This window comes from Syngnathus typhle, linkage group LG18 (assembly GCF_033458585.1).
Source record: "Syngnathus typhle isolate RoL2023-S1 ecotype Sweden linkage group LG18, RoL_Styp_1.0, whole genome shotgun sequence".
Lineage (NCBI taxonomy): Eukaryota > Metazoa > Chordata > Actinopteri > Syngnathiformes > Syngnathidae > Syngnathus > Syngnathus typhle.
The window spans coordinates 5,064,394-5,091,663 of NC_083755.1; the positions used below are offsets into that span (position 1 = coordinate 5,064,394).

The 27,270-nt window shown below is 43.5% G+C and overlaps 1 protein-coding gene across 4 annotated transcripts in view; it reads left to right on the forward strand.

The window, feature by feature from the left end:
• bahcc1b (BAH domain and coiled-coil containing 1b) overlaps window positions 1-27,270 on the forward strand; it is a 68,253-nt gene that overhangs the window by 2,803 nt on the left and 38,180 nt on the right. Inside the window, exon 1 of one of the 4 annotated variants that reach the window (XM_061264878.1) lies at window positions 25,546-25,905. The exons of 1 other annotated variant lie outside the window; for it this stretch is intronic. The gene's annotated coding sequence lies outside the window, so the exon portion shown is untranslated. Of the gene's footprint in view, window positions 1-25,545; window positions 25,906-26,509; window positions 26,658-27,270 lie in introns of those variants that run through there. 2 more of the 4 variants (XM_061264881.1, XM_061264880.1) reach the window with 2 other exon arrangements.

A 27,270-nucleotide genomic window follows, 5' to 3' on the forward strand; every position in this document is an offset into this window, starting at 1 on the left:
ATTTTAGGGCAGATTTGGACAGATAACCCACTTTGGGCGAAATTAGACGCAGGCATCTGGATTTGACCCGGGGTCCTCGCTGTGACCCCCAGAGTGACCGAGGGGGTCACGGGGCACAAAGCAGAGCGGTGACCCCGCGCAGGTCAAGCATGCGGGCGGCTGAAAGGACGCCTTTGTGGGGGCCTGCCGTGCTCGCTATTTCCCATGAGCGCCAGGGGACCGCGTCTGCCCAGGAAACCGGAGGCGGAGAGAGCAAGCGTGTGCGTGTGCGCGCGTACACCGTAATTGATTTTTGTTTGGATTTCAAGTTGCTTGATGTGTGATTATCCCTGACAAGATGCCCTGATTCTTTATTTGTGACCTTCCCACGTGGGTGTGTTTGATTTTCCTGCACTCTCCGAGAGATTTAGTTTGTCTCATGGAAACTTTGTCATGACAGTTCTCATTTTATTCCCATTCAAATAATCCTTCCTGATTCCCGAGCATCTCGAAATCACGGAGAGGAGTTCATTCTCGCCTGCGCTGATGTTCGAGTGTGAAAGATTCGAGGTCGGCCCGTGGTCGCCGCCGCTTGTGTACATCTGTTAGCGGCTCCTTAATGAGCGCGCGCCGCCGCCGCCGCCACCTCCTCCGCAGCTTGCGTGTGGCCCTCGGAGAAGCAGAGAGGAGCCCTCTGCTCCGGTAATCACATTTAATTACACACCAGCATTAGAGGGCCCATGAATAGCGTTTTTAGGCAGGCCTCTCACATTGGAATTGGCCGCGTCCCACTCCACATTGCCTACCTTTGTCCCGGCCGTCCCCTCTGTCTTCTATTAAGACTTTGTGAGTTGACCATCAGCAAGGCACTAACGGATAACGCCGCACATTAGCAACTCCGAGGTAGAGTGCACAATAGGCGTTTTTTTTGGCTGAGCGGCGTGTGTCAGTCTCATTAATGAGGCAAATGGACCACACATTAGACTCATTTAAAAGAAAGGCTCCCAGAAAATGCTGCATGTCTACTATGGTATTATTTAAGGTTAAAAAAAAAAAAAAAAATGGAGAGGCAAAATGCATTCTGGTCGCAAGTGTGAAATCAATTTTTGAAGCAAAGCGGTTTGAAGATGCACGCGGGTGGGAGAGAAAGATGCCAGGTAGCCATCTGCACGCCACGCACGCAGAGCAGCGTTTACGTGTTCATATTGACATCTTGTCAGCTGCATGTTTATGCGTAAAATGATGCTCCCCCTCTGCCCCCCAAGAAAAACCCGGTTTTAGGTCAACACATGTAAAACAGTCACAACCGCTCGGTAGCAGCAGTAATGATTCTTTGCAGAGGATAAAGAATACCTGTAAATATAGTTATATTGTGTGCAAACTTAGAGGCGCAGTTGCATACACATAATGCCAAAGCAAAAAAAAAAAAAAAAGTCGGATCACTTGTAGCTCACGGCACCATACTGTACTGTATTGTTTTTTTATATATTTTTTTAGAGTTTTTAAATGTTACTGTACTCCTCTCGTAACATTCATTTTCGTCATCACTTCCTGGCTCAGACAGTATTATTTTCCATTTTCTGCTCTAAAACACCGACAACCTTACCAATTTGCCCCGGCTTACGCTCAACCCCTCCCTCCCATTCTCCGTCACACGCCGGCGTACACACATCCACACAGTCCCGAACTGACCATAAATCCCGTTTGTTTTTCAAAGGCCAGACTCGTAAAGAGACGAGGTGACAGAGCAGCACTGATGGGTCAATATAGCCTCTCTTGCTACAACACCCGTGCACGCGCTCACATGCACTCTCATACAAGATGCATGACCCCCAACGCCTTACGTACACACACAGGTATGTCGAATTTGCATGAGAACACATTGACTTTTATTCATATATGCACATTGTACACACGCACACGCACACACACACATTAACAGGGGCAGTGCGCTGTGAATGGTATGTTTGAGTGGAACAGAATGACTGCGGGAATTCATGCTGGCTTTCCTCTATTAAATCTGCTCTGAGGCTTGCTGTGTACGGGAGTGCTGACGTGCCGGCCCACTGTGATGATCTACGGCCTGTATATGTGTGTGTGTGTGTGTGTGTGTGTGTACCTGTTGCCAATGATCTATCGCTCAGGGGGAGTTTTATATAGCATATACGAACATTTGTGCCCATTTGCACGCGTTTAAATCAGGGTTTTGCGAGCGAGCGTGTCCGCGCGGGCGTGCAGCTGCATGCTCCATAGCTTCCTTTTTGCAGCGTTTAGGGTTTGGCACACAGAGGGTGGGAATTCCTTCACATTCACCTCAAGACAGAGGAGGGTCTCACAGGCAACTCCGCACGGCTGCAAACCTCAGACGCAGGGGAGTGATAATTTACTGTCCGAGTGGGCCGCAACTGGAGGGGAAATTGGTGGAAACAGGACGGCGTGTGTACTGTACGTGAAGGGTGTCAGAAATGTTCCAGGACTTGTTCTTCAGTCAGTGTGTGAGAAGCTAGGGTTGTGGTGAGACTGAGCGCCTAAGCATCTGACAGTTCCTGAAGAAGAGCTGGAGCAACCTAGCTACTCATTTGCGCTGATTTTTTTTTTTGCAAGATGTCACCAAGGAGACACTTTTTTTTCCCAACATATGGATGACATCAAGATGTTGGAACTTTTCTCGCATATCTCCCTGACATTTATAATATTGTCATGTATTGAGTAACTTATGAATTAAGGGTTAGCAACAGGTGGAAATTATTTTTCTAAAGTGTCATAGCTTTAAATTATGAGACTTATGACAACTAAAAAAAAAAAATCACGCAGTTGTCGTTGCGTTAAACAGACATGCAACCTGCACAGTTAAGCACGGTTCGTTCGACAGATTTTGCGACGCATCTCAGGATCAGTCGGGCCTTGTGAGACTCGACACTCACTCCGTCGTCGACATAGCTTTCAACATTCCTCCCATTTCTTTTTCTTCCTCCCCCGTGCGGGATATACTATCCTCTGCCCCCCCTCCTCTTTTTCACGTTCCCTCCCCGCCTCTACTTGTTCCCCCTTCCTCTTCCTTTCTTCTGTTCTCATCGAAATTCAGCCCTCGCCGTGGACACCATTGATCTCGCCTTCCTGCATGTTTAAGAGCTGCTGGGCGGGCCCAGTGTGTTTTTTGAGGGTGGGGGGGGCTGTGGGGGCAAGATAGCGGGGAGGATAAGGACGGCAGAAGTGGGGGAACGCAGGGAGGAGAAAGGGAACGCTGAGAGGAGAAGTGGGGCGGCGAGAAGAAGAGGGCCTTTAATAGCGGCAAGGAGAAGAAAAGACACGGGCTCTCCTCGTGATCACGTCTTCCGCCTCTCTTTTGGAGACACAAGAGAGCAGCTATTTAGTGGAGCCCACACATAACGGCCACTTTATTTACTCTGCGCCTTTCAGTTTGTGCCAAGCTGTCGGCCCAAAACAGTAAAACGACCTGTTTGACAAAGTGACCCCCCCCCCCCGCCTTTTCAATATACTGTAAGTTATTTACTCAGATACGACAGCTAAACATTTCAAACCCTTGTCGATGGCAAATGTGGCAAAAGGTGTTCACTCGCTATAGATGCGTTTGGAAAAAGGGCTGGTTCAACTGCTGTACTGATAAAAGTTAAAAAAAAAAAAAAGACAGAAATTTACTATTCTAGTACAAAGAGTTGTTACCAATAAAAAAAAATCTGTACTGTATTCCTCTCATAATAGGGACGCTCCGTAATATTTTTTTTAACAGTGCCAAGAAGAAGAAAAGTTAAAGCAACTGTAATTTCTATTCACAACTTTAATTCGGTGATTCTTTCACGTGCCACTAGGGGGAGCCTGCGTACTATATTTTCATAGTTACTGCTACACAATAGCCGTTTTAATACCTTGGCACAATGAATAAAGCTATCTCTAAATAATCTTATGTTGTTAAGAACTCGCTAGCATTAGATTGATTTTTGACACAATACGCTTTCGTAAGGAGCAGAACCGATGTCTGTTTTACGACCTAGTGCGGAGTAAAAGTCGTCAGAAAAGCGAACTAAATACTACTCAAGTACAGTGATTTAAGTATCCATACTTAGTTACTTCCCCCACCCGCTGACAATATGGACAATAAATGCCAGTATGCGCAGTCTCCTTAACATGTGGGCGCATTTAGATACGACCCACCTTTAATCCCCCCTCAGGCCGCACACATTGGTCCACTCTCCTCATCCAGAGCCTCGCCAGCGTCAGAAAAGGTCAGCAGGCCTACCCGGGCTGTCCCCAGGCCAGGCTGGCGACCTCGCAGTACCCCCCCCCCCCTCTCAATGCGTTTCCCTCTCCGCTGACTCCCCCGCTGACCTTTAAGGAGACTCTCATTGCTAGCAGACCTCTGACAGACTGCAGCTCCTTAGAAAAATCACCAGGGAAGGTTTTTTGGGGGGACGCGGGGGGGAAATTGTACAAAACACCCTGTGGCATTTTGTATTAAAAAAACATTTTGTATTTTTGCTAAATTGATCTTGGGGATGTCGGTAAGGAAATCTTTTTTTTCTGAAATTAATTTCAGTTTTGAATTGCAGTTTTTGGCTGATATAAAATGTAAATGGCATTATCAAAAAGAAGTTTTGTATCTAATCGGTATTTTTATTGCCCTTGCCACAAAATTGAATGAAGGGAATAAAATAGCCAGCATCTGTTAGGATTTGGGAATACTATAGCCCAACATTCTTTTGATTTGATTTAGACTCCCTCGTGACAACATTCTTTTTTATTTCCTATGGGTTTAATTTATTTGACTCTTTGTCAGAAGGTGAATACAAAAACTGCATTAGCATGTAATGGGGGGGGGGGGGGGGGGAAAGCAGACTCTGCAAAATCTTTTGTCCTTTTACGAGGATGCTTAAGGAGGATCCTGAGTCGTACCCGCATGTGAATTTGCGTCGTCGGTGCATCCTCTGAAGTGACGCTCACGAGGGCTGATCACAGGCCCGCAGCAAGTTGCGTGTGTTCGTTTTTTGCGTCTGCTGACAGTACAGTCGGTGACGTGACGCCCCTTTTCCGCACCCCCTCCGACAACCCCCCTCCCTCAACCCACTGCACTCAATACCTCTCGTTTGAGGCCTCTGAACTTTGTGCATTCAAAAGCAAATAGGCTGCCACATAAAGATCATCCCTCATTTCTTCTGCAGTCACTCAGAGACGCACTCACACGCACGCACACGCACGCACAAACCTACCCCATCAGAACATGCCCTGCGTCCTTTTCAACATACCAGTCAAAAACATTCCAAGTATTTCATTATCATATGAGCAGTAGGGAATTATTTTTTACATACAGACGAATGCCAACATAGAGTTAAATAGATAGCACCAAAAAATTACACAAATTGAGATCTCGCGTTACTTACGTACACCAGTGGTGGTCAAATTTACAATAAATCAATCATTTGAACTGAAATAACTCAAAAAATAAAGTCAATAAATAAAATGACTAAATACGCTTTCATGTTCCAATTTTGGCTAAATTAATACAATAAATATTCGAAACAAATGATCATGTAAATGCTCTGTGGGTTGGATTGTGGAATGGCCTCACGGCCATGCTCTTCCCACATCTGCACTCAATTTATACAGTGAAATGATACCCAATAATAATGTGAACATTCAAAACTAATTCCAGTGCCCCTTTGGGTGACCTCAAACAATCCATCTGTGCGTGTGCGTGCACGTCCACACTGACTTTGCATCATTAGCATTGTATTCAGGTATGACTAAGACATGACAAAATGCAGATCCTCACAGGTGTTCCCTATTCGCGGTTACCGTGACAACTCTCCCGTGTCCCCCATCTTACCCTTAGTAAAGTTTAATCAGAAAGACTTTCAGGGTCCGACCTCAGCCGTCGCCACTTTTACGTGAGCTTGCGGTTCAGCATGGGGCCAGCAGGGGAGGCTGTGGTTCACCCTTTTGCTCTCCAGCTTGTCATTTCCCCCACAACATGAGACTGGCTGATCTCAGAGGTCAGAGGTCGTCACCCCGCGTTCCACTCGAGCTCCCTCGGACGGGAACCTGCAGCGGCGCAGGTGTGGAGTCGTGCAGCGCGTACGCCGACTATAAGGATGCGACTCCTCATCTGTCCTCCCCGTGCGACCTCTGACCCCCTCTCCTTTGTCAAGTTGTAGCATAGTTGCCATGGCGGCGGCGGTTTGTTTGAAGGCGTCGCAGGCTCATCAGTTATGTCACCTGACCCCATGCTGAACCCGCGCGCCCACTCGCGCAATTTGGTGTGATAGCATTTAAAGCAAAGGCCTTGTTTTAAAAAAAGTGTGTGTGTGCAGGGGAGGTGGGGGGGGGGGGTAGAGTGTCAGGCCATAGAGGAATGAAGAAAGGCTCAGCTGTGGCCTCACCTCACCTCCTTTTAATTTTATGAGGACGAAAGAAAGTGCTGGCTTTGGACATGTATGACAGGACATGAACGGAGAAGCACATGTGACCCTGCGACACACCCCGCCGCGTAAACACACGCGCACCGGCACACACTCTCACATCTGCTTTGGCCATCGGCTCCAGTTGACGTGCCCCTCCTCCCAAGACAGTCACATTAATTCTCCCTGTAGTGCTGCTCCTCATAGCTTTCTCTATCACTGGCAAAGTAAACCCACCATGTGAGAATGATGAATGGGCCATCCTGCACCGGAAACACACGTTAAAACCTCCTGGCCGACACACAGACACACACAGCCCTTCGCTCTCTCCTGCACTCTCCCTATCTGACTGCCTCTCTTCTCCTTCCCCCAACACACGTTGATGGTGTTGTGCACAGAAGATAACTGCCTCTTCTTGTGTGTACATACATACAGTATGACCTCACTGACGGAGAAATAGAGACATGTTTCTTTGACCAGCCATCGGGTCGTACTTGAACTGTCTCCTTGCGTGCAATTTTTATTTTTTTTCCTTCCAAAAGGTAAAGTTCATATTGAACTACACGTCCGCAGCTAAATTCAAAGGCATGTCCCATAAGGAAAAAATACTCCCATTTAATTGAATCTGTCAGAGGTTTTTATTTGACAATTGTTTATTTTTGTGTTTAAAGTGCTTGCCTCAAAAGGTCAAACACATGAAACCAATTATGATCCATGCCCGACAACCTATAACGTTAATTTAAAAAAAAAAAAAAAAGAAATCCACTGACATTCTTGCAACCTGAATCAATTCTTTTATTTTAAAATCCTTCATACTAATTGACTGGCCACATTGCTCTACTGTGCTGCTAATTTTACATAAAAATTATTTCATTATCTATGCTGCCGCCACCCGTCATCATCATTATATTATTAGCATTTGAACTGGGGTGTGTAGACTTTTTTTTTCAATATCCACTCTTTATAGTTTTTCGTAATGTAAAATGTGCAGAGCTATTTAAGAAGAATCCAAGTTTTGCATTTGTACCTAATATTGTGACCAGCGAGCCCAGTCCCCCGCATTCATTCGAATGAACGTTGCACCTCGTAATCATAAATTTAATCCGTTGTTTTCTTTTGCGTACTTGGCGGAGTCTGACATCAGCCAGGGGAGATGTTCGAACTCCAGGTGGTCCATAACTAATTAAATAAAGCATCACTGTGAGAGAAAATCCCTTTAGATGCATTGAGAAAGAGAGAAGGGGGGCTTGGGGGGTGGGCTGGGGAGAAAAAAAAATCCCCACAAACCTAAAGTATGGAGCAAAAAAAAGGAAAAGAGTTTCATTTGCTGTCAAAACATTTGTAGTGGAATTAAACATATGGATGCCACAGGCAACGTGAGGGCTGGAATACATTAGAGCTGCACAATGTTACACTAACCCTCCAGTATCTTACACAGCTCACAGAGATTAATGGAATAAAGGGAAGAGAATTGTGTGTGTGTGTGTGTGTGTGTGTGTGTCAGTCAATCCACTGCAAAAATCAATATTCCTCTATGATAAACCTCTTTTGCTGTTGGACTTAGCGCTACATCCCCACCAGAACTTAAATTTGACGCCGTCTGAGCGACAGTTAAACTTCCCAGTTAATTAGACAAATCCGTTTTGAATTGTAGTATTTGACTTGTGTGTGAATCGGCTCCATTTGATCATTTTGGTGTGTGTTTTTTTTTTTTTTTTTAAAAAGCTCCGAAAGACTGTTTTGAAATCGTCTTTGTGCTCCGACTAAGAGTAAAATGGATTCAAATTCAAATGTGTGTCGCTGTCCTAAACATGGTGGCACAATGTTTTATTGATTTCCTTCTAAACTCTTGAATAATATCGTCGTGGATTACTATTTTTTATCAATCGAGTTTGCTTGCATTCTATAATCTGTTTACAAAGAGTGGCGTCATCATTCGTGTGATAAGATTTTCTTTTCTTATCATGAGGTCATAGCAAAATACAAAGGTTGAATTGAGGCAACATGGACTCTCGTTTGCTGAAAATATTTTTCTTGATTATTATTTTTCGGACTATTATTCACACTGTTTTCGGTTTTGCCATTTACCAATATCATGCCGTGAGCCTTTCCAGACAATTTTTTTTTACTCGCAGCCTGCCCATGTCACCAAATGAGCAATTTAAGCCACTTTGACCTAAAACGCAACATGCGAGGCAAACCCGGTTATTTGAGCAGGCCTTTTCGAACAAAGGCACACACAGACAGTTGCCCCACCCGGACTAAATTTGGTAAACCATGTGGGCTCTTGCATATTTCCTCCAATGTTTCTGCCCATTATTGCAAATTTGGAGATCCCACCGTGCGGGGACGACGGCCAATTTATCATTCATTGCGGTAAATCGCAGTGGAGACTGCATTTAATTGAGTTTATATTGTATTTCTTAGCTGGGTGCCTTCTCGCTATAGGGTGGTGGGTGGGGGGGGGTTCTCCCAGGCTCTCCCAGTAGCAGCAGCAGGGGCCGAGGGGAGGGGGGGGGGGGGACGCTGGGACCCCTCCACCACTACCTCTTGACAGCTCCGCCTCTGACTAACTACTAGTGAAAACCTCTCATGTATAATGTGTTTGTATCTGCAGCAGTACGCTCACAGGCCACTTGCACGATGATAAAGTCGAAATGACTGCTTTTGGGAAAGTAAGGTTTCGACAAAATAAAGATGTCTTTGATTAAAAAAAATAAGTTTGTCTATGTGCTTGTTTTGATTAGTATTAAAGAATGCAGTGCGTCGGGGTTCTACGACCAAGCTACAAATAAACGGTCGTTAGATGCCATTTTTTAATACGCCGCCACTAGATCACATTGGGTGTCCCTAATATTGTGGCAGCCAAGTGTGTATTTGCATAAAAGTAACTTTTTAGATAAAAGACTTCCTCTGAAGAAGATAGTAAATGGTAATGGTGTCTCATTTGACCACGTTTTCATTTAATTAGCTGAATCTGACTCGTGTGTTTAAATGGGGAAAACAGCGTGAAGAAAACAGAGGACGTCTTATTCATCAAAAGCAAACGTGAGGAAACTGTTGTGTTGCTATTAGCAGCATGTAATGAAAAAGGCCGGCTCCCCAGACTTAATGACGCTCTCTTATATTCCACTTCAAAGCTTCATCATTTACTTCATTTGCCTCTCTTAATGGACTGTGATGTCATTATAGGACACTGGCTATGGATCACGTGATTGTTGTCTGGTCAGTCAGTTGCAGCTGGGCCGGCAGAACCTGCCCACTGGGTCCTGTTCTGCTCGCTACTATCCCGACATGCTCGCATATGACCCGGAGGACTCGCAGTCAATAGGACACATAACACACACTACCACTTATTGTGAAATACATTTTATTTTTCTTTACCGCCGACATCACAATTAATTTGTATTACAAAAAGAAAACACTTATGCTAACCGAAAAACCTTAATTTCACATTATACAGCTCACGAGACACACACACGTATACTCACGTGTACACACACACACACACACATACTTGTGTGTTTAATAGTATAATTCTAAATTATATTTGTCAAATAACAGCAATCCATATATTAACATAATATAAAATGTTTAATGAATAAAAAATAGAGAATATGTGGTTGTGCTCATAAGTTTACACACCCTGGCATAACATGTAAGATCTATGAGCAATCAGGCATAACATTACTTGTAACAGGATTCAAATGAAACTCAAAAGTTTCATTCATAAACATTAGATTTGTTGATAAAACTGCGAATAGTTCACCGATTCTGACCTAATATGTAAATCTTTAAGTGCAATTATTGTATCTAAAAGCAGGCATTCATTATAAATCACCCATAATACAGTGCAGTATATTGTTTAACTGGTTTATTTTCTTTTAAAAATAACATAACATTCCATTTAATATGATGCATCCAAAAAGCAAATGAAATGTAAAATTATTATCAGCCTCTTGTTGATAGTCACGCAAAAGTTGCTCGATTGTTTTTAAATTGATTTATTAATGAACAGATATGAGCAGGCTAAATTAGAATTTTCAAAATAAACTATCAAGCGTCCACGCTAAAACACCAACGCGCGTGTTATTATTCAACAAAGCTGCCAGAGATCGTTCGTGCAGCGTGTGATCTTCACACACGCACACGGAGAAAGAGAATTTTTTTAGCCCAAAATGTGACCGTGAAATCCAAAACGGCGAATAAAATAATAAGGATAATACACGCGCATTTTAATAAACCGGTCGTGTAGGTTGTGAGGGGATGAGTAGAACTAAAAGCGTGTTCTTGAAAAAAATCCAGTCCACGCTGTGTAATTATGTAAAGTGGTGCTAAGCTCTTGCAGCCAGCCTGTAATTTCGCATTTGCCGAAGTCTGGTGAATTTAGACGACTATGCAACATCAAATGAAACAAAACCGAGAGGAAGCTCCTCCTTTTTAAAGTTAAATTGTTTTTGCTATATTGGAGGGGGGGGAATAAAAAAGGACTAGATTAAAGTTCCGTTGTGGAGCTTCTTCCCGTAAGCACACCCACGCGCGCACACACACATTCTGCTGACGAGTAGTAGTTCAAGATTTTAATTGCAACTCTGTGTTCTTTTTCCTCATTTATAATCAAAACACGTTCATGAAAAAAACTAAAATGTCGTGACAATTATACTTGAAATGAGGGGGGGGCATGCTGAATGCTTTAGGATAAACTACACACACACGGACACGCGCACGCGATTATGTTCTCATTCTGTGTCAAGTTACGTTGCAAATTTTAATTGGAATTCAGTTTGATTTTCCTCATTTAAAATCTAAACACGTTTAAGAAAAATAAAAATGTCAAGTCAATTATGCTTGAAATGGAAATAGAAAGGTCACAGTAATACTGCTTGATTTAGAGTAAACTAAACACACACACACACATGCAAGATTGCAAAATAGTGATTGATACACGCCGCGGTCACTTATTATTTAAAATTTAGATATCGTAAGGACGATATTGTCCCAATGTACAATATACTTATATTTTACAATTACAATTTTATATATTACTATACTACTCAACACGCGTGCAAAAATAGCTTATTGTAAGCATAAATTAGAGTAAATACATTGACACAATATTTGCGCGTTGTAATAATAAAACAATTTACCTGTGCAAATAATACAAAAAAGTAAACGAAGAACAAAGGGTGATGTCCTCGCCGTCCGTCCACATTCTTGGCCAAAAGTGTAACATGAAACCGCAGCAAAAGAAATCTCGTGCAGAAAACGGCGTTCGAAAAATGGCGCTCTGCCGTAGAGGGGCGTCTGTGGGAGGAGATGCTGGTGATAGCTAGGCGGAGGGGAGGTGGGGGGGCGTCTCCAATGTGGAGCTGCAGTCTCTTTTTGCCCCCCCCCCCCCCCCCCCACACACACACACGGAGAATTTTCAAAACTGTCCCTGGAATTCGTCAGCCAAACGCGCTCAGACACTGCTTGACTTGTCGCCCTTGCGTTGGAAGAGATGCGGGACCGCGCGGTGCTGTTACGCCCCGGAGATAGGCTCGCTTGTCCGCTTCGTTCCCGAGCGTCCCCCCCCTCCCCCCACCCATTTCTTCCACGACACCTCGAGGATCGTCAAAACGCTTTCTATCGTCGTCCACCCGACACTTGCTCTCTTTCGTGCGCCTTGGAACGATCAGCTGGTTTCCTCGCTTCGTCGTGCATCCTCGAAGCCTCGGTGTGACCGCGTCTCGTGGAAGGCAGGCGGGCTGTTGTGCGGGGGGCTTCCGTGGTAGAGCTGTGAAGAGGGGATCGCTCTCTCTTTCTCTCGCGCCGTGGAGGAGAGAAGGGGAGGAGGAGGAGGGAAAGGAGGGGGAAGCCCACGCAGGGAGCCCCAGCATGTTGTGTGCGTGTGTGCGCGTATTATAATGGTTGCTAGGAAATCCTTTCTCTGTGCGTGAGGGAGGGGAGGATACTTGCAGGGTGAGAAAGAAAGCAGCTGCAAGATATAAAAAAAAAAAAAAAGAAAAAATCATCTCGTTTCAAATATAGATTTGGTTTCTTGGTTCTTTTTGAAGGTATAATGTAAGGATTTGGTGCACACAGTATGTAGGGCGTTTTTGGTGTGTGCAGGGCTTTGTTGTGTGTATTCATATGCGCACACAGGCTTAGAATAAATCTGCACATTCTTTGGGACTTTATAGGGTGAGGGCTCGAACCTTGATTGAGCCAAGGAATATATTTTACATAAACATGTACAGCGTACTGTATATGGTACTGAAATACAAATCAGCTAATTTTATAAAGATGTAGTCCCACTTAGGTTTTTTTTTTTTCCAAAAAGCATTTAAATGTTTTCGTCTCTAAAATTTTTGATAAGTAAAATAACCTTTGAACCCGGGGAGTGTCGACTTTTTCCATCCGTTGAATTGAGTTTTTCTGAAATGTTTCTTTGAGAAGTCCAAGATGTGGCTCGGCTCGTTAAAGGTTGCGAGACAGCGGCCTAGAGTGTGTTTGTGTTGGTATTTTCATTTCAATCACTCTCCGCTTGCCCAACCGTCAGTCCTCACCTATGTAAATGCACCCCTGAGGGCAACAGATTTATCTGCTTCACCCCCCACGCTTGCGTAAAGACACGCTTGCCCCCGCAGCCCAACCCAGCTCACCCTCTTCCTCTCTCGCCGTGCCCCGCAGTAACCCCCTTCCCCACGTGCGGAGATGGATGGCCCATATCCCCTTTGTTTAGATGCAAATGGACTTTAACCCCCAATTAATGGATAACTCCCCAAAATGGCTTCTAATAATACACCACTCAAATGATGCGCACACACATTCACCTTCAGCCGCATTGTAATATTTAATTATCAAGTCCATAAAGGCAGAAAAGGGAACATTCATTATTAAATTGGTGAATGGAGACTAAAAAAAAACACCAAGGTAGCAGTATTGAAATTTGCCATAAGAAATAATGGAAATAGAAATAAATGCACTCTACGCTTCACGTTTTCAAATGAGCTTATAAAGTTTTACATATAAATAGGTTCTATTTAGATAAAGTATTATTTTGAAGCTTAGTGTCAAGCGCAACATTAAACCATGACAATGAGACATTGTGTATTTAAAACAAACCGCCTAACTTTGCCTGTAAGTCTGTTAGCTTAACGCTAACACATGATGGGAAATCCCATTGACGGGCTAACGAATAGCATTTGAGTTGCCATGTCATAATCCTTGAAGTAGAAATGAATTTGAAGACAAATTAAAATTCTTTATCTTCTGCAAAGAACAAATCCCATTTTGAAATATGCCTTCATCTTTTTTTTCCCTCTGTGAAGAGTGTTCCGAAATTCAAATCAAATTAAAAAAAAAAAGCCATTGCGGAGAACCGCAAGCAGCAGAAAATAAAACCCACCGACTTTCTTTGCCGGCATTTATAGAGGAGGACTATCACGTTGTTGTAATTCTATTTTCATTTTATGTGCGCTTGTTTGAACTTTGCCTTCTAGTTGGATCCTGTGCCAAGTGCTGGGGGATGATGACAGACGCTCGGGGTTGAACATGAAGCGGGGTGTAGGAACAGCGATATAGATATGATCCCCCCATTAGCTTCGGCGCCATGCTGCTCCACAACATTACCGCAGCACTAAAATTTTATTTTAGTATAGGCCCGTTCATTCAGGTTGATCTCGGAGAAAAAAAAAAGAAAAAACGGCGCGGGGGTGGCTTTAAGGCATCTGTATTCAGACGCAATATTTTTCTTCCATGTGTACCCGTCAGCTTCTCAGTGCAATCAATGCCCCCCCCCCTCTTGCTCAATCTGCCCCATGTCAGCAGCGTAGCAGCAGACGGCATTATGTCAAAATTCATCGAGGGAAGAGGCCACTTGTTGCTGGATATGACGAAAGCTGGCCGACGCTTCGACCGATGGTGGTGGTGGTGGTGGGGGGGCATTTCATACACGCAAGATGGATATTTGAATACATCTGTAAAATGTCACCTAAACAGAGCCGTTGTTAAGGACACATCTGTCTGCGTGGTAATGGAAAGGAGTGACACGTTTTGCAGATGCGGCTAACTGACGTTAGCATGTTTTCCCGTGTTATGATGATCTGATTGACAGAGGGAGAGAGGGAAGGGTGGTCGTTGAATGTTTATTTTTGTGGTGTATGGATTCCATAACTACATAGACCATCATACTTTTATTTTAAATCAGACCCCCGCCCCTAACATTGATTGGGCTTCACAGAGCGCTTGTGTGTTTTATTGTTTTCTCATGTGGGTCAATGGAATACTCGCACATGAACATTTGATCCTCTGAACTCTTTCTCAACTCAAGTCATTCGTCACTGCTCGTATCATCGTATTCACTCGGTCCCATGATCAGTAAAGGTTGTGAGTTTTTTTTATTTTTTTTTAAACACGGTGCAACAATTATCGCATTTGAACCGACTTTGGTTTTTATTGGTTTCACTCATGTGGTATGTTTGAAGTAGCGTATAACTGACCTTAGGCTAACCTTGGTGGGGTGGGCAAAGTAAGGCCCGTGGGCCACTCGTGGTCTGCCCTTATGTGCCTTCTAGGGGAAGAGAATTTAGTTGTTCTACCTGTCATTCTCCGCTGGTGTAGAGTAAAATCAAGTCGACCCGCTTTTTGAGTCCAACCGATGCTATCGGCCTGGAGTTGACCGATGACCCTTCCACATGTCCACTGCAACACACGCATGCCTTTTTTCCCCGGCAAAGATGTGACTGAGATCGCATGACTGGCCGGCCGTTCCTCGTGACTTCGTTGTAGATTTGAAGGGCAATGCTTGGGTGAATTCTAAAAAGGATAAAAGACTTTTTAAATGATTGGAAGACCGCTAAAGGGGGTAGTGGGGGGGACAAGAAGAACAAGTGGACTCATCAGCAGACAGCGAGGAGGGGCGGGGGCTGACAAAGCTCGCTTTGTCCCTCTTCCGGCTGCTCCATTAGCAGCTGCAATGTAAAAAAAAAAAAAAAGAAATGGATGGACGATGGCATGGGTTGGCCTGCTTGACGTTAAAGTGATGTCTCTGTTTGTCTCTTGAGTACAATGCATTTTAATGCTGCTGCTTCGCGGAATATGCATAACTCACAGAGACATACAGTGTGGTCCATCAACTCTAAAAGGAACCAGTGTGCGTCCAGTGATGTCATCGTCTTTTATGACGGCTTCGAAAATGTGTGGGAAGACGAGCCGTTTTAGTGGACTGGCAAGAAGTCACATCCCAGGATGCTTTGCCGGCTTAGCTCACCCCCTTTTTGTGGCTCTGGCTACTCACCTATGGGGACCGCTATAAACTTGAAGGAGGGCCTTGTGTGTGTGTGTGTGTGTGTGTGTATATGTGTGTGTGTGTGCACTTTGCTTCTGAAGCAAACAACCACCGCTCTCCAAAAATCGCACGACCGTGTAAAAACCGTAGAAAGCGGCGGCATCTTCAGGTCCGGTGCCACCTCGAAATGTTTTCCATTTGCCAAAAAGAAGCTGGAAGCTAAAATTGGAAGCAGAGACAAGTTTAACGTCTGACTCTTAACGTATCACAGCAGTGTCACAAACACACATACACAGGAATATCACACGCACGCACATTCTCGCAGCGGTATTACAGCATATGGCAAATGACAAGCGTCAGATGTAAATCCTCGGCATTTGTTTGCGTTTACCATGATTTAATTTTACGCACATACCTACTAAATGGTTGCCGTGAACTCTTTTCTTTTATTTATTTTCAAAAAAAGAGGCCTTATGTTTACTGTCACAGTATACACACATTGTGCATTTAAAACAAAATAGCTTTGTGTCAATTGACCTGCTAACAGTTAGCCTGGCGATATATTTGAACACAAACAGTGGAGCAACACATGTAGACCGATAATGTAACAAACGGGGACGCGCTGGGAGATGTGTGTGTGTGTGCGCTGGGGTGTGCAAATGGCGGGCATCACATTATGAAACATAATCATATTTGGCCGTGCACATCTTTTATATCAAATCCGATTTGCCGATTCAAATAGTTTTTTTGTTACACCGCTAATGTGTTTGTATGTATATAAATCATAACATTGAGCTCTTGTACGTAATATCTAATTAATAGTGTGTGGTGTACCTAATGAAGGGTCCAGTTATTGCCCAGTATTTCGAACCATTGTCTCCAAAGAAGCTAGCTTGTTTAGTGATGAATATTGCAGATGTTTCCTGCGTACATGTGGTTGCCGCATAATGATAAGGCCCCTCTGTGAATCCACTGGACATTTTTACTATTTCAAGCCTTTGGCAGCTTCAAAGCCATTTTTCTTTTTTTTGCTGGCCTAAGAACAAGAATGGAATTTCACAAATATGTATTTATGTATGAGAAGAACCTGACATGTAGGACTACGCCACTGAAGTATGTTTAGCCAACGCAGCCAGAGAAAGGGAGAGGACTTGGGCGGTAAAGCGGCCTTGCTGGGGATTGTTCTAATGAGGAGCGAAGGGTCGAGTTTCAGGGCTGCGGGCGTTCCGAGTTTGACTGAACGCACCACAATTGTTGCTCATCAGAGTTGAAATAGATGGATGGGGTGAGAATGTGGATGGCATCTATTTAACCATTCAGTCCGGGGTCAGTTTGAGCGCGCTCTCCTGTTACAGCTCGCTTGGAAAACAAGGAATCGGGTGGGGAAGTGGGGGGGCATTTGGATTATGACAGGAAGAAAACATAAGGAGCTTCCGCGAGCTCCGGCAGAGGAATTTTTAAATCAAACAGATGTCTTAAAGTGTCTTTCTGGGAAGAAAAAAAAAAGGCTGGATGAGCGTTCTTGTGAGTTTGTCGACTTCTTGCTAAAATGTTGCAACGGGTATGATGATTTCTGGAGAGATTTGAGTTTTTGGGATTAATCAGACAATGGAGATGGGTTTTCCCATCACTACAACACCAATCTCAACAAGAACTGTTGACACTTACGTTTTTTTTGTTTTGTTTTAATTCAGTTCATGAGACAGGACTGATACTACCTGTGTCCTCTGTAATGTAGTGGTAGTCAAATATAAATAAGCTTCTGAGTGGGTGAGGTCAATCTTGACACCTTCCTCGCCTCATCAATCATCACCACGCAAAACCAATATGTGTGTGTGTGTGGGGGGGGGGCAGAGTAGTTTCAACATAGAGAAAGGGCTGCTTTGGAATAGAACGACTTTGCTCAGGCTTGGCAAGTTTATTTGAACGGAGTTGCCTGTCGGGGCCTGTAAAGGGCTGATCCTTTTTGGTGGATGTTACGCGGTTAAATGTTTTTCCAAGGCTTTTTTTTTTTCCTCCCACTTTCTCTATGTTGTTTAGTATTTCAGGCTGGATGGGCCTGTAGACTGTCAATCGGTCACTATTGGTAGAGTGGTGCCTTGAGATACGAGTTTAATTTGGTTGGTAACCACCATCTCAAATCCTCTTTTCCTATCGAAATGAATGGAAATGTTTCTAATCCACTTCATCTTCCCAAGACAAAAAGTCTTTTTAATCATTTAATTGCACAATATAAAAGACATACTGTAGCAATCATGTGATGCAGCACAAAGGAAGTCAAACTAAAACCTTGTAATAGACAATTCCCATCCATTTAAATTATGAAGGAAAGTTTTGTATTTTTTTTTTGCGTGGGAACTGCAGCCTTACCCCCCCCCCCCCCCCACCCCACCCCCCTCTCACTCTCTCTTCCTAAATGCTTGTCCACATCCCGGCCACTCGACACGCACCCGCATTCCGGACGCGGCCACGCAGGGGTTAACGTGATGGTGACGTGGTGCTGGTGGAGCGGTGACCCGCGGGAGCGATGCGGGGGGATTTGGGGGGTACTGTTTTGAAAATGCGGGAAGGACGCATAGTGCAACAATCGCAGTTATTTCCTCGCTGGTCGTTTGTTTTACGCCTCCACTTATCCGGCGCGTAAAAGTGACCCACCAGTGGAAATTGTTTGCGTGTTTTTTTTTTAAATTTTAAGTTGTTTTACGGCGCGCCTGTTGGCAATCATTACGACGCGGCAGAGCTGGGGATAAACTTCCCCCACTCTCCCTCGAACCGTGAGTTCAATTCACTTTTACGCACAAACTTGTCCGGACCGCTTGGAAGTGATCAAAGGCTGCGGGGGCTTCAAGTGCGTGGAAAATGCCCGTGGACTTTAACGCCCGTGCTAAATGTTTATAGTTCTCCTCCAATTGGACCAGCGTGTACGTGTCTGCGTCCAAAATGCTTGTAAAAGCTCCAGCAGTGTATCGGTGGGTTTTCTTAATGCTTTAACACCGGCTGCACTCTGACCTCCAGACGGAACTTTAGATCTATTATTGGGGCAACTATTAATAAATAACAAACACGTGACATAAAGTGACTTTTGTCACAGTATCCACAAAGACCGATTGCCTAATTGTAAACAAAACGGGGGGGGGGGGGGGGTATTGTAATTGTAAACCCTCGGAAGAGGTGTGTGCGTAATATTTGCCGGCAGGAGCGGAAGTGGGTGCAACTCGCACGATGATGTGCCCCCCCCCCCCCCCCCCCTTCCACGATTAAAAAAAGAATCAAGAAAGCTGCAAGGAGAGAATGTAGGGGAGCGACGTTGCTCCTATTGTGGGAGAGAGCGTGACGTAAATTGAAAAGTACAAGATGTCACGGAGCCTCGCGTCCGCAGGATCCGGTGCTTGTCTTCGGGGAAAATCCCGCGGCGTGTAAATTCAGCACAAGACGTTTGAGGTGATGCGCTCTGCAGGTTCGGCAACTTTAAAGTTCGGTAAAGATAAAAGTTGTCTTTAGGTAGGTGTGTTTTGCGTTTTTTAAATTCAAGCGTATGATAGAACTTAGCACGCGCAGTTACAACAATGCCGTGCGCTTCCAATAACTAAACAGGACGCGTGTTTTGCAGTTGAGCGTGTCTTTTCAATGCTTGCCAATTAAGTCAATGCAAATGGACGGATGGGTGTTTTATTGCTCTTACGTGACAGATTTGTCTTGGAAATCGAGTAAATGTTGGAAGGTTTGTCAATTTGGGGCCTCTCGAGGGCAATGTGGTGTCACGGAGTGGCGCGTACGTGTCGATTCGAGCATGTCAAATGTGCTCTCCCTTTTGAGTTCACGTCATATAGGCTTGGCTTACACACCGAGCTCTTTATTTGCATCTCGCGCACACGCTGTTATCGTAAGAACCAGCAAGTCAGCATCACGTCATGCTTGCTTTGAAACTAGAATTGTCCCTACTGTCAAATTCGCAATACAAGCAGCTACTTTAAGTATCGTCACATATATATTTTAAAAAGTACAGTTCAATTGTATTTAACTTTCAAGTTCAATATATTTTGCATTATTTTTTTTCAATTAATTCCTATTGTACATTTTTCCACTATATTTAAGCACAGTGGTAAATATTCAAACAATGGAGATTGTTACAAACTTGCCTAATACTTGATTATCACAGGCCTACTTTACCACTGTATTTGTTATATTTGTGACACTCGGTCTAAAATAATTTGTCAACTGCTACTCTGTGATAAAAGTTTCCTTAAATGCATCCACTAAAGTACAGAGTGTGCTATGCAAGGAGCTTTTGTTGAAATAATTGAAAGAATCTTCCAAAGATGAGTGCTGTGTTGCACAGGGTCATGCGACCCTTTGACCCCATGGCGGGCTACAGAGCCACTGTGCTAAACCCAACCTAAACATTCCCGGACATTTTAGAGTTTACCAAAACATGTTTGTAATCTTCAGTTAAGGCGCTTGGTTGAGTTTTATTTTCTATACATCTTACCCCCGGTGAGAAAATATTAGTAAAATTTCACGAGTTGTCCGAGTTGATTTGTTACTTTTTACCAAGCAGAAAAAATATATTTTTTTAATTTAATGTGGAGTGATTACAAATTGGGCAAGTTTACCATGTGAACACACGCAAGACAACACGCTATGGCCATAAATCCTAACGATAATTACAGCCTCTACCTGCATGTTTTGATGGCCCATAAATAGATGCCAGTGTCGTCTCCGCGCAGGCCTGGATCTGATTACACTCGGATATATATCTAGGTGACAGGTACTAATTTGGCGCCCAACCATTCCCCACGTTCAACCACCATCTATCTCCTCTTGGGCGTCTTGCGTTTACTTGCCATGAGCTGCTTCTCCATTTCATTTGTCTGCATGATCGCAAGCAGCAGCAACAATCCCAGGAAAGGTCATGTTGCCTTTGCGTCCAGTCTTGTCTTTTCATTGTAGAGTGTGCCGAGCGATACTTACAGGCTCGTCCACCGGAAGAGTACAAAAACGATGCCGTCGAGCTCACTCAAAGCTTATTTTGTCGTCCGATGCCTGTCTTTTGTCTCACGAGATGGCCACGGCACCTTCAGGGCAGCCCGCTCTCAAATGAACGGCTGTGTTTTTGTAATTCTATCAGAAATAGGGGACGGCTGTCTCTTGCCTTGAGTGGCACCCGTGGAGACTCCCCCCCCGGACCCCCCTCCCCCCATTTGGAGCTCGTTTAAATCCGGCATGTTTCCCATTGGCAGTGAATTATGACTTTTCAAAGGGGTCTTATTTAGACGTTTCAGAAAGTTTGGTCAGTTAACATTAAGGTGGCTGGCATGCCACCTACTTTAGGTTAATTTAGCCATTTGCTGCTAATGTGCAGGAAATATTTTATTCGCCTACTTCCAGAAAGTGAAGTTGAATGGCTCAATAGGGACTGTGTGTGTATGTGTGTGTGTGTGTGTGCGCTACACTGCATCATATTGTGAAGTGTTTCTAATATTTTGATTTAGCTCCATTAAAGAGGTAAAATAATTTCTATATATATTCATATTACCATATAAATATAAATACACAATAAGTTTATATACCAGTTGTTTGAACTCAAAATTTAAATGTCAATAATTTATATTTTAAAGTTGTTCCAACTTAAAATGCCATTTTACCGCCCCCCCCCCTCCATAATAAACCTCCATTGGCAATGTATACTCACCAGTCACTTCATTAGGTACAGCTGCACAATCTGATCCAATGCGAGATGCATGAAAGATTGCAATACTCCTTTTGTAGTCGATCAACCGATGATGTCATTTATTTTTCACCACAACACCAGTTTAACATCAAAACATATTTCGGCTTTAACGAGAGCTTTAAATGTCCATAGTGAAGTCAACTCGTCAACTTATATGAACACCATCTTCGAGGTAGAATCTAACATTCCTCATCATGCACCACTGGCCTTTTAATTAGGTACACCATCTGTATAGGGAAAAGGTCACTTAAGTATGTTTTAATTCAAATGTGCTTTAATGAGTAGCCCGGGACATGCCGGGGAAGGAGCCTTGCAAACCGGGCTGGAGTGTGAGGAGAAGAGGAGCAAGGCCCCTATAGAATAGAAAGCCGCGAGGGGAAGGTGGAAAGTGTCAGTCAGGGACGCTTCACTGCTTGAGGACAATCCTAGTGCAGGACCGCTCTGTTTCAAGAGCAATCAGTCAATCCGCATTAATTATCCCGCAACACCCAACCACCCTTGCACCCCCTACTACTCAATCGCCCAACCACCCCCACCCTCGGCACGCGGGCTCAGGGAAACGCACACACACGCACGACCCCCACTTTAACGTGGAAAAAGAACCTACAATAGAAATGTAAAAAATAAATAAATAAAATCCGACCTGAAATGTAAGTTCATTTTGGGTAAATGCTTAAAATGATGCAGAGGATGACAGGACAAAAAAATAAAAAAAACCTTGAATATTTGGGGTTTTTTTTTATTGTGTAAATGTAAACAAATGTGTAAAAATATATGCTATGTACTATAACACAATTCTTATGAACATATTTTAAAAACATTTTTTTCTTAATATTCCTTAAAAAAAATCATTATAGTTTGTCATGCGAAACTTTAATTTACACTCTGCTGTATATTTTGTTGTCGCCCAGCGCAAAGAAAAAAATCACTTCATTATTTAGTATGCAGTGAATGGATGAAAGTCCACCTTGTATTGAATTGTATCAAAATGTATGAGCATTTTTAACCTCTGACCTTAACAATTGGCATTTGTGATTCAGGTTGCTTCTCATTTTTAAGTATTTCATTTGCCACCAAATCATCATTCAAGTAATAAATGCAAAAACAAAGAATATCTTTAATCGCCTCAGCTTATTTGCAATAAAATGTTTCTTTAGCATTATTTAGCACCATATAGTGAACACTAAACAACTTTGGAGATGAGGTCAACTTTATTTTCCACACTTACATTCAAGTCAATACAATACAGTTCTATTTGTGTATATATAAATATTGCAAATTACATATTTGCAGCCTTATACAAGTGCAACGTTGTGCAATTCTCAAAGTTAAATAGGCAAACATGGTAATGATTATCTAATTACAGACCTAATAAATTTGCTTCTCCAACACCCTTATATTTTTCCTTAAAATTACAGGCTTATATGTAAATTGTTCTCCTATAAAGTCTTCTTCTCAAAGCGCAAAGAGTGTGTCATAGTCACTCATCTCGTGGTTGTACGGACATGCCGTGTTTTGTTTGGGCCCGGACCAAAGCAAATGATACGTTCACGTCTGCCTCGACTATTTCAGGCATTTGTATTTCCGTTTGTCAGGACATTAAATTATATCGATGATTTGCATCAGTGTGGTAAAAATGTCTCATTCTATTGCAACTAATTATTGTCAAGATGCATTTAGAAAATAATAAAAAGAAAAGAACACGTGCATTTCGTAATGGTGCCCCATCTTAGGCGCAGATTTTACGCAGCGGTTGCAGAACAATATCAAGCGGCTTACATCATCGATAGAGCAAATTTAGGGCGAGAGCAGCTCACCGCGTTTAGAATCGAGAATCCCTGCGTGCAAACTTTTGGTGGGACCCCCACGCGCTTGTCGGCTCCTTCCCGGTTCCGCGTCGCCGTGCTCCCCTCTTCGTTTCCTGCACACAAACCTATTGTCGTTGCACCGAGCTCCTCTGCATTTCATACGGCGTGCAAGTTGCCCCCTTTTTACCGTATTCCCTTTGATTTAGTCACTCTTGACTCCTTTTGCTCTGGGGGCCAACGGGGGCTTCGCGCAAGGGGTGAGGGGGGACGCCTTGAAACCGCTCCTCCTTATCTCCTTTCGTCGTTCAGAACGGGTCGCCTTGAAACCGCGGGGGCAGTAATTGCTTTTTTCAGGCAGCACAGTGCGGACTGGCCAGCAGCCAATCAGAGCCTTGTTTACACTCTCTGATGGACGGCGCAGTGGCTGCGCGCCAGCCAATCGGGAAGCGCGTAAGGAGCTGGAGCCGCGTTCATCAGAGCTTTGCGATACGGTGATGTGGGTATCGATCAATACCCAGAACATACAGGGCCCAGTATCGTCAATACTGATACCAAGTACTTTTGGATTTAAAAAAATATTTTAAATTGCTTTTCCTAATACATAACATGGCTTGTGCAATTTAAACTCTCTTGTTGAGTGCGTAACCCTGCCATAATATCTTCAATGGACTGTCTTTCGTAGTAATCTGCATATCTCTTAAATTCCTTTATCCCCGACAGTATTCCTAGTTTATTTGGATTCGATAAATTAAATAAACTAATCCCTGCAACCCGTTGTTTTGATTTCCCTTCCACTCCCAGTTAGAGAAAACACAAGGCAAAATTGCGCACTCCGCTTGCAGGTAGTTTACCTGTAGTTAACTTTAAGCTATTATCACTCTGAAAGTATATTTTATGTTGTGCCACAAAAATAAACAGCTGCGAGGTGGTAAAGCTAAAACAAAGCTTTGAATGTAAAATGTCCGTCACTGTAAAAATAATTATTTGAAAGTAACTGTATTGCAGGGCACTTTGATGTATAAAAACATGCACGAAGAAGAATTACTAAACGCAAAGGATCGATATTAGCTGTATGGAATTGATGCGATACCGATACTCACATTAGTATCATTTTTACGGACACTTGGATCGATCTGCACGGCCCTAGCGTTAACCCTTCAAGTGCCAGTGTAAACAAAACCGGACGGAATGCTGTAGACGGGTTACTACAGCAGGTCATACATTTCGATGTGGAAGCATACAAGGCCGTACTCTTACACTTTTAATGGGTTGAAATTACTCAAGCATAGGGAACGCTAACCCCGAGGACAGTCGCGGAGAAGGCAGCTAGTGTGTATGCATGTGTGTCTACAGCCACACATTAAGCCAGCCATGAAAAACAGCAAAAATTAATTGTTAAACAAAAAGTTTCAACAGCAGAAAATGTCACAGAAAGTATACAGTGAATTTATTATGCGTAGGGGAAGATCATTTAATTGTTCTGCATTAGTCACCATATGTCACTGCATAGATAGATGATACAGTATTTGTAGAAAATAATTTTCTAACCAATTATTAGAAACAGAATAGATTAAAATACATTATTGATATAATTATGGTCAAAATGACAGACCCCAAAAAATTAACAGGATACACTTATTGTCAAGTTTTGTTGTGTTTACATTATTATGATATAATAGCAGCCTATGGTTTTACTTATTTACATTTGAAAATAAAGTTAATTGAAATACATGAAATTGGATGACTTACCTCAGCAGACCTAATAGTTGGTAATCATTAGCAAATATTTTCATATACTAGTGTCCAATTTATAATTTGAAAAAGGGATTTGGCAAAAGGACAAAGACAAAAATAAAAAAGCAGTTTCTGCAGCTTTTCTACCAAAAAGAACAAAAGTAGCAAGAAATTTGACCATTTGATTTGGCTGAATGGGCCACAAAAATTACGTAGGGGACCAGATTTGGCCCCCGGGCCTTAAATTGGACGTTGTGTCGTAAACATGCAATAAAACGAGCGATAGCTGACATCCACTAGACGATCATGCAATATTTGAGGCGATTTTAAGTAGGAATAGTTGCTGACTGAGCGGGCCTCGTAGTACTTGCAACCTCGCAGTGCTCCGATTACGGGCTTCCAAATCAAACCCTGAGCTGTTTCCCTCCTCGAATACAGCAACATCCTCATTGGCTCAGATGGGCAGCCAATGGTGATGGGTGTTTACCGACGACTGGGAGGGGAGAGGGGGGGGGGGATGCTTGTATGTGTGTGTGTGTGTGTAGCGAAACCTAGGGTGGGGTAAGGGCGGATGGAAGAGGATGGGGGGTGCCTCACGGGCACGCTTTCACATTGTCGTCCTCAAACCAGTAGGCGCGCGCGTTCACCCTCCCCGCACACCACCCTCCGCCTCCTCCTCCTCCTCCCCCCGGCGTGTCTGAGTCCCCGGTTGCATGAACGAGTCTCGATTCACTACAAGCCCGAACTTCTACGGCGCGTCTGTGCCATACCTCCAGTGAGTGCGCAGCACAGTGTGCAGCAGCAGCAGCAACAGCAGCAGCAGCAGCAGCAGCATAGGATGTAATCAATCCCACATGTTTCATCTCGGCGACGCGGGGATTTTGCATGATTTTTAGGACTTCGTCTGTGATACTCTTGCTTTTTTTTTTGTTCAGACACCACCGGCCAGACAAGGGATATAACTTAGCAGTAAGTAGCAAATGTGTATTGTTTTAAGATATATATTTTTAACATCATCACTAAAATGTGACCCTTTGCTGGCTCGCGCGATTGGAGTGTTTAAATGCGGCGTTTTCTTGAAATCATACTAGGATGCATTGGATTAGAATTTTTTTTGGGAAACGATATTTAGTTGTAGATGAAACTTATTGAACTTAATATTGTTTTCAGTGCGATTCTAATTAAAAGAATAACAAAACATGAATGTTCACTAGTGCGGATTTCTCTTGCATGATGTGTCACTTTTGGGCTGGTTCCACTTTTACAGGTTTTCTGTCTTCATTCATTCATTCAATTAATTTAAAAAATATTTTATTTACTAGACATTTGACTTGAGTGCTTTATGGTTATATGCGTGGTATTTTTTTTGTTTTTTGTGAATGTATGGTTATTTTAGTCCAAGATAATCACACCATAGTTTCATTCTCCCCGATGCGAAGGCTATGCTGACGCCGAGCTTCGTTCACCCCGGCTGGGCTTGCGCCTCCGGTTCAGCCGGCCCCATAGAACGCTCTGGATTTAGTGTCGCGTTGTGACTCGACTTTATTTCCGAATTGTTCAACGTAACGGGTTACCATATTAACCGGGGACCCGTGTCAATTTCATGCATTTTCTACCGGTTTGTCCAAGGGTTCAGTAAATTGTAAGTCTTTTTGCATTCCTCTTTCGTGCATGGGGATGGATATGCGCCGTAGAACATTTCGACACTTTTCCTCCATCTTGTAAGTAAACTTTTATTGTAATTTAATTATTTTGTTTTATTTTACAATAGTGTGAAAGCTAAAGTCCATGTTTGTGCGTGTGTGACGGGGAGGCGTGTGTGCACGGAGTCCGTGTCAGTCAGTCAGTACGCTTCTTCCCGTCACACACATACACACGCAGACACACACACACTGCATTGCGTCTAAATTGTCTTTTTCTTTGACTTTACTATACGAGATTCACGTACGTGTTTGCGTGGCCGTGCAATAAGACGAGACATCGCTTCAGCTTGTTAAAATGTAGTCCGAGTGGCTCTCTATTTACGTGGAACGTAAACACGTAGACGTGAGTTTACGGCTGAGGAGGAAGGGGGGAAAATGCAAAATGTATAGAGCGATGTCAGAGCAGAGTTGTTTATGATCGCTGTCCCGTGAAGAAAGAGAGATTGTGTCGAACCCACGCAGAACAAGGGAGAGTCCATTTTGGTCTCGTGTAGCGCGCTTCAATCGGCCCGCAATTCTCCTTTTGCGCTCACGCACGTCGTCGTTTTCCACCTACGTACAAATAAAACAATTCAAATGTGCTTTTAATTGACGATATCAAACGTGCCACCACTCGCTCTTCGTTTTTGCA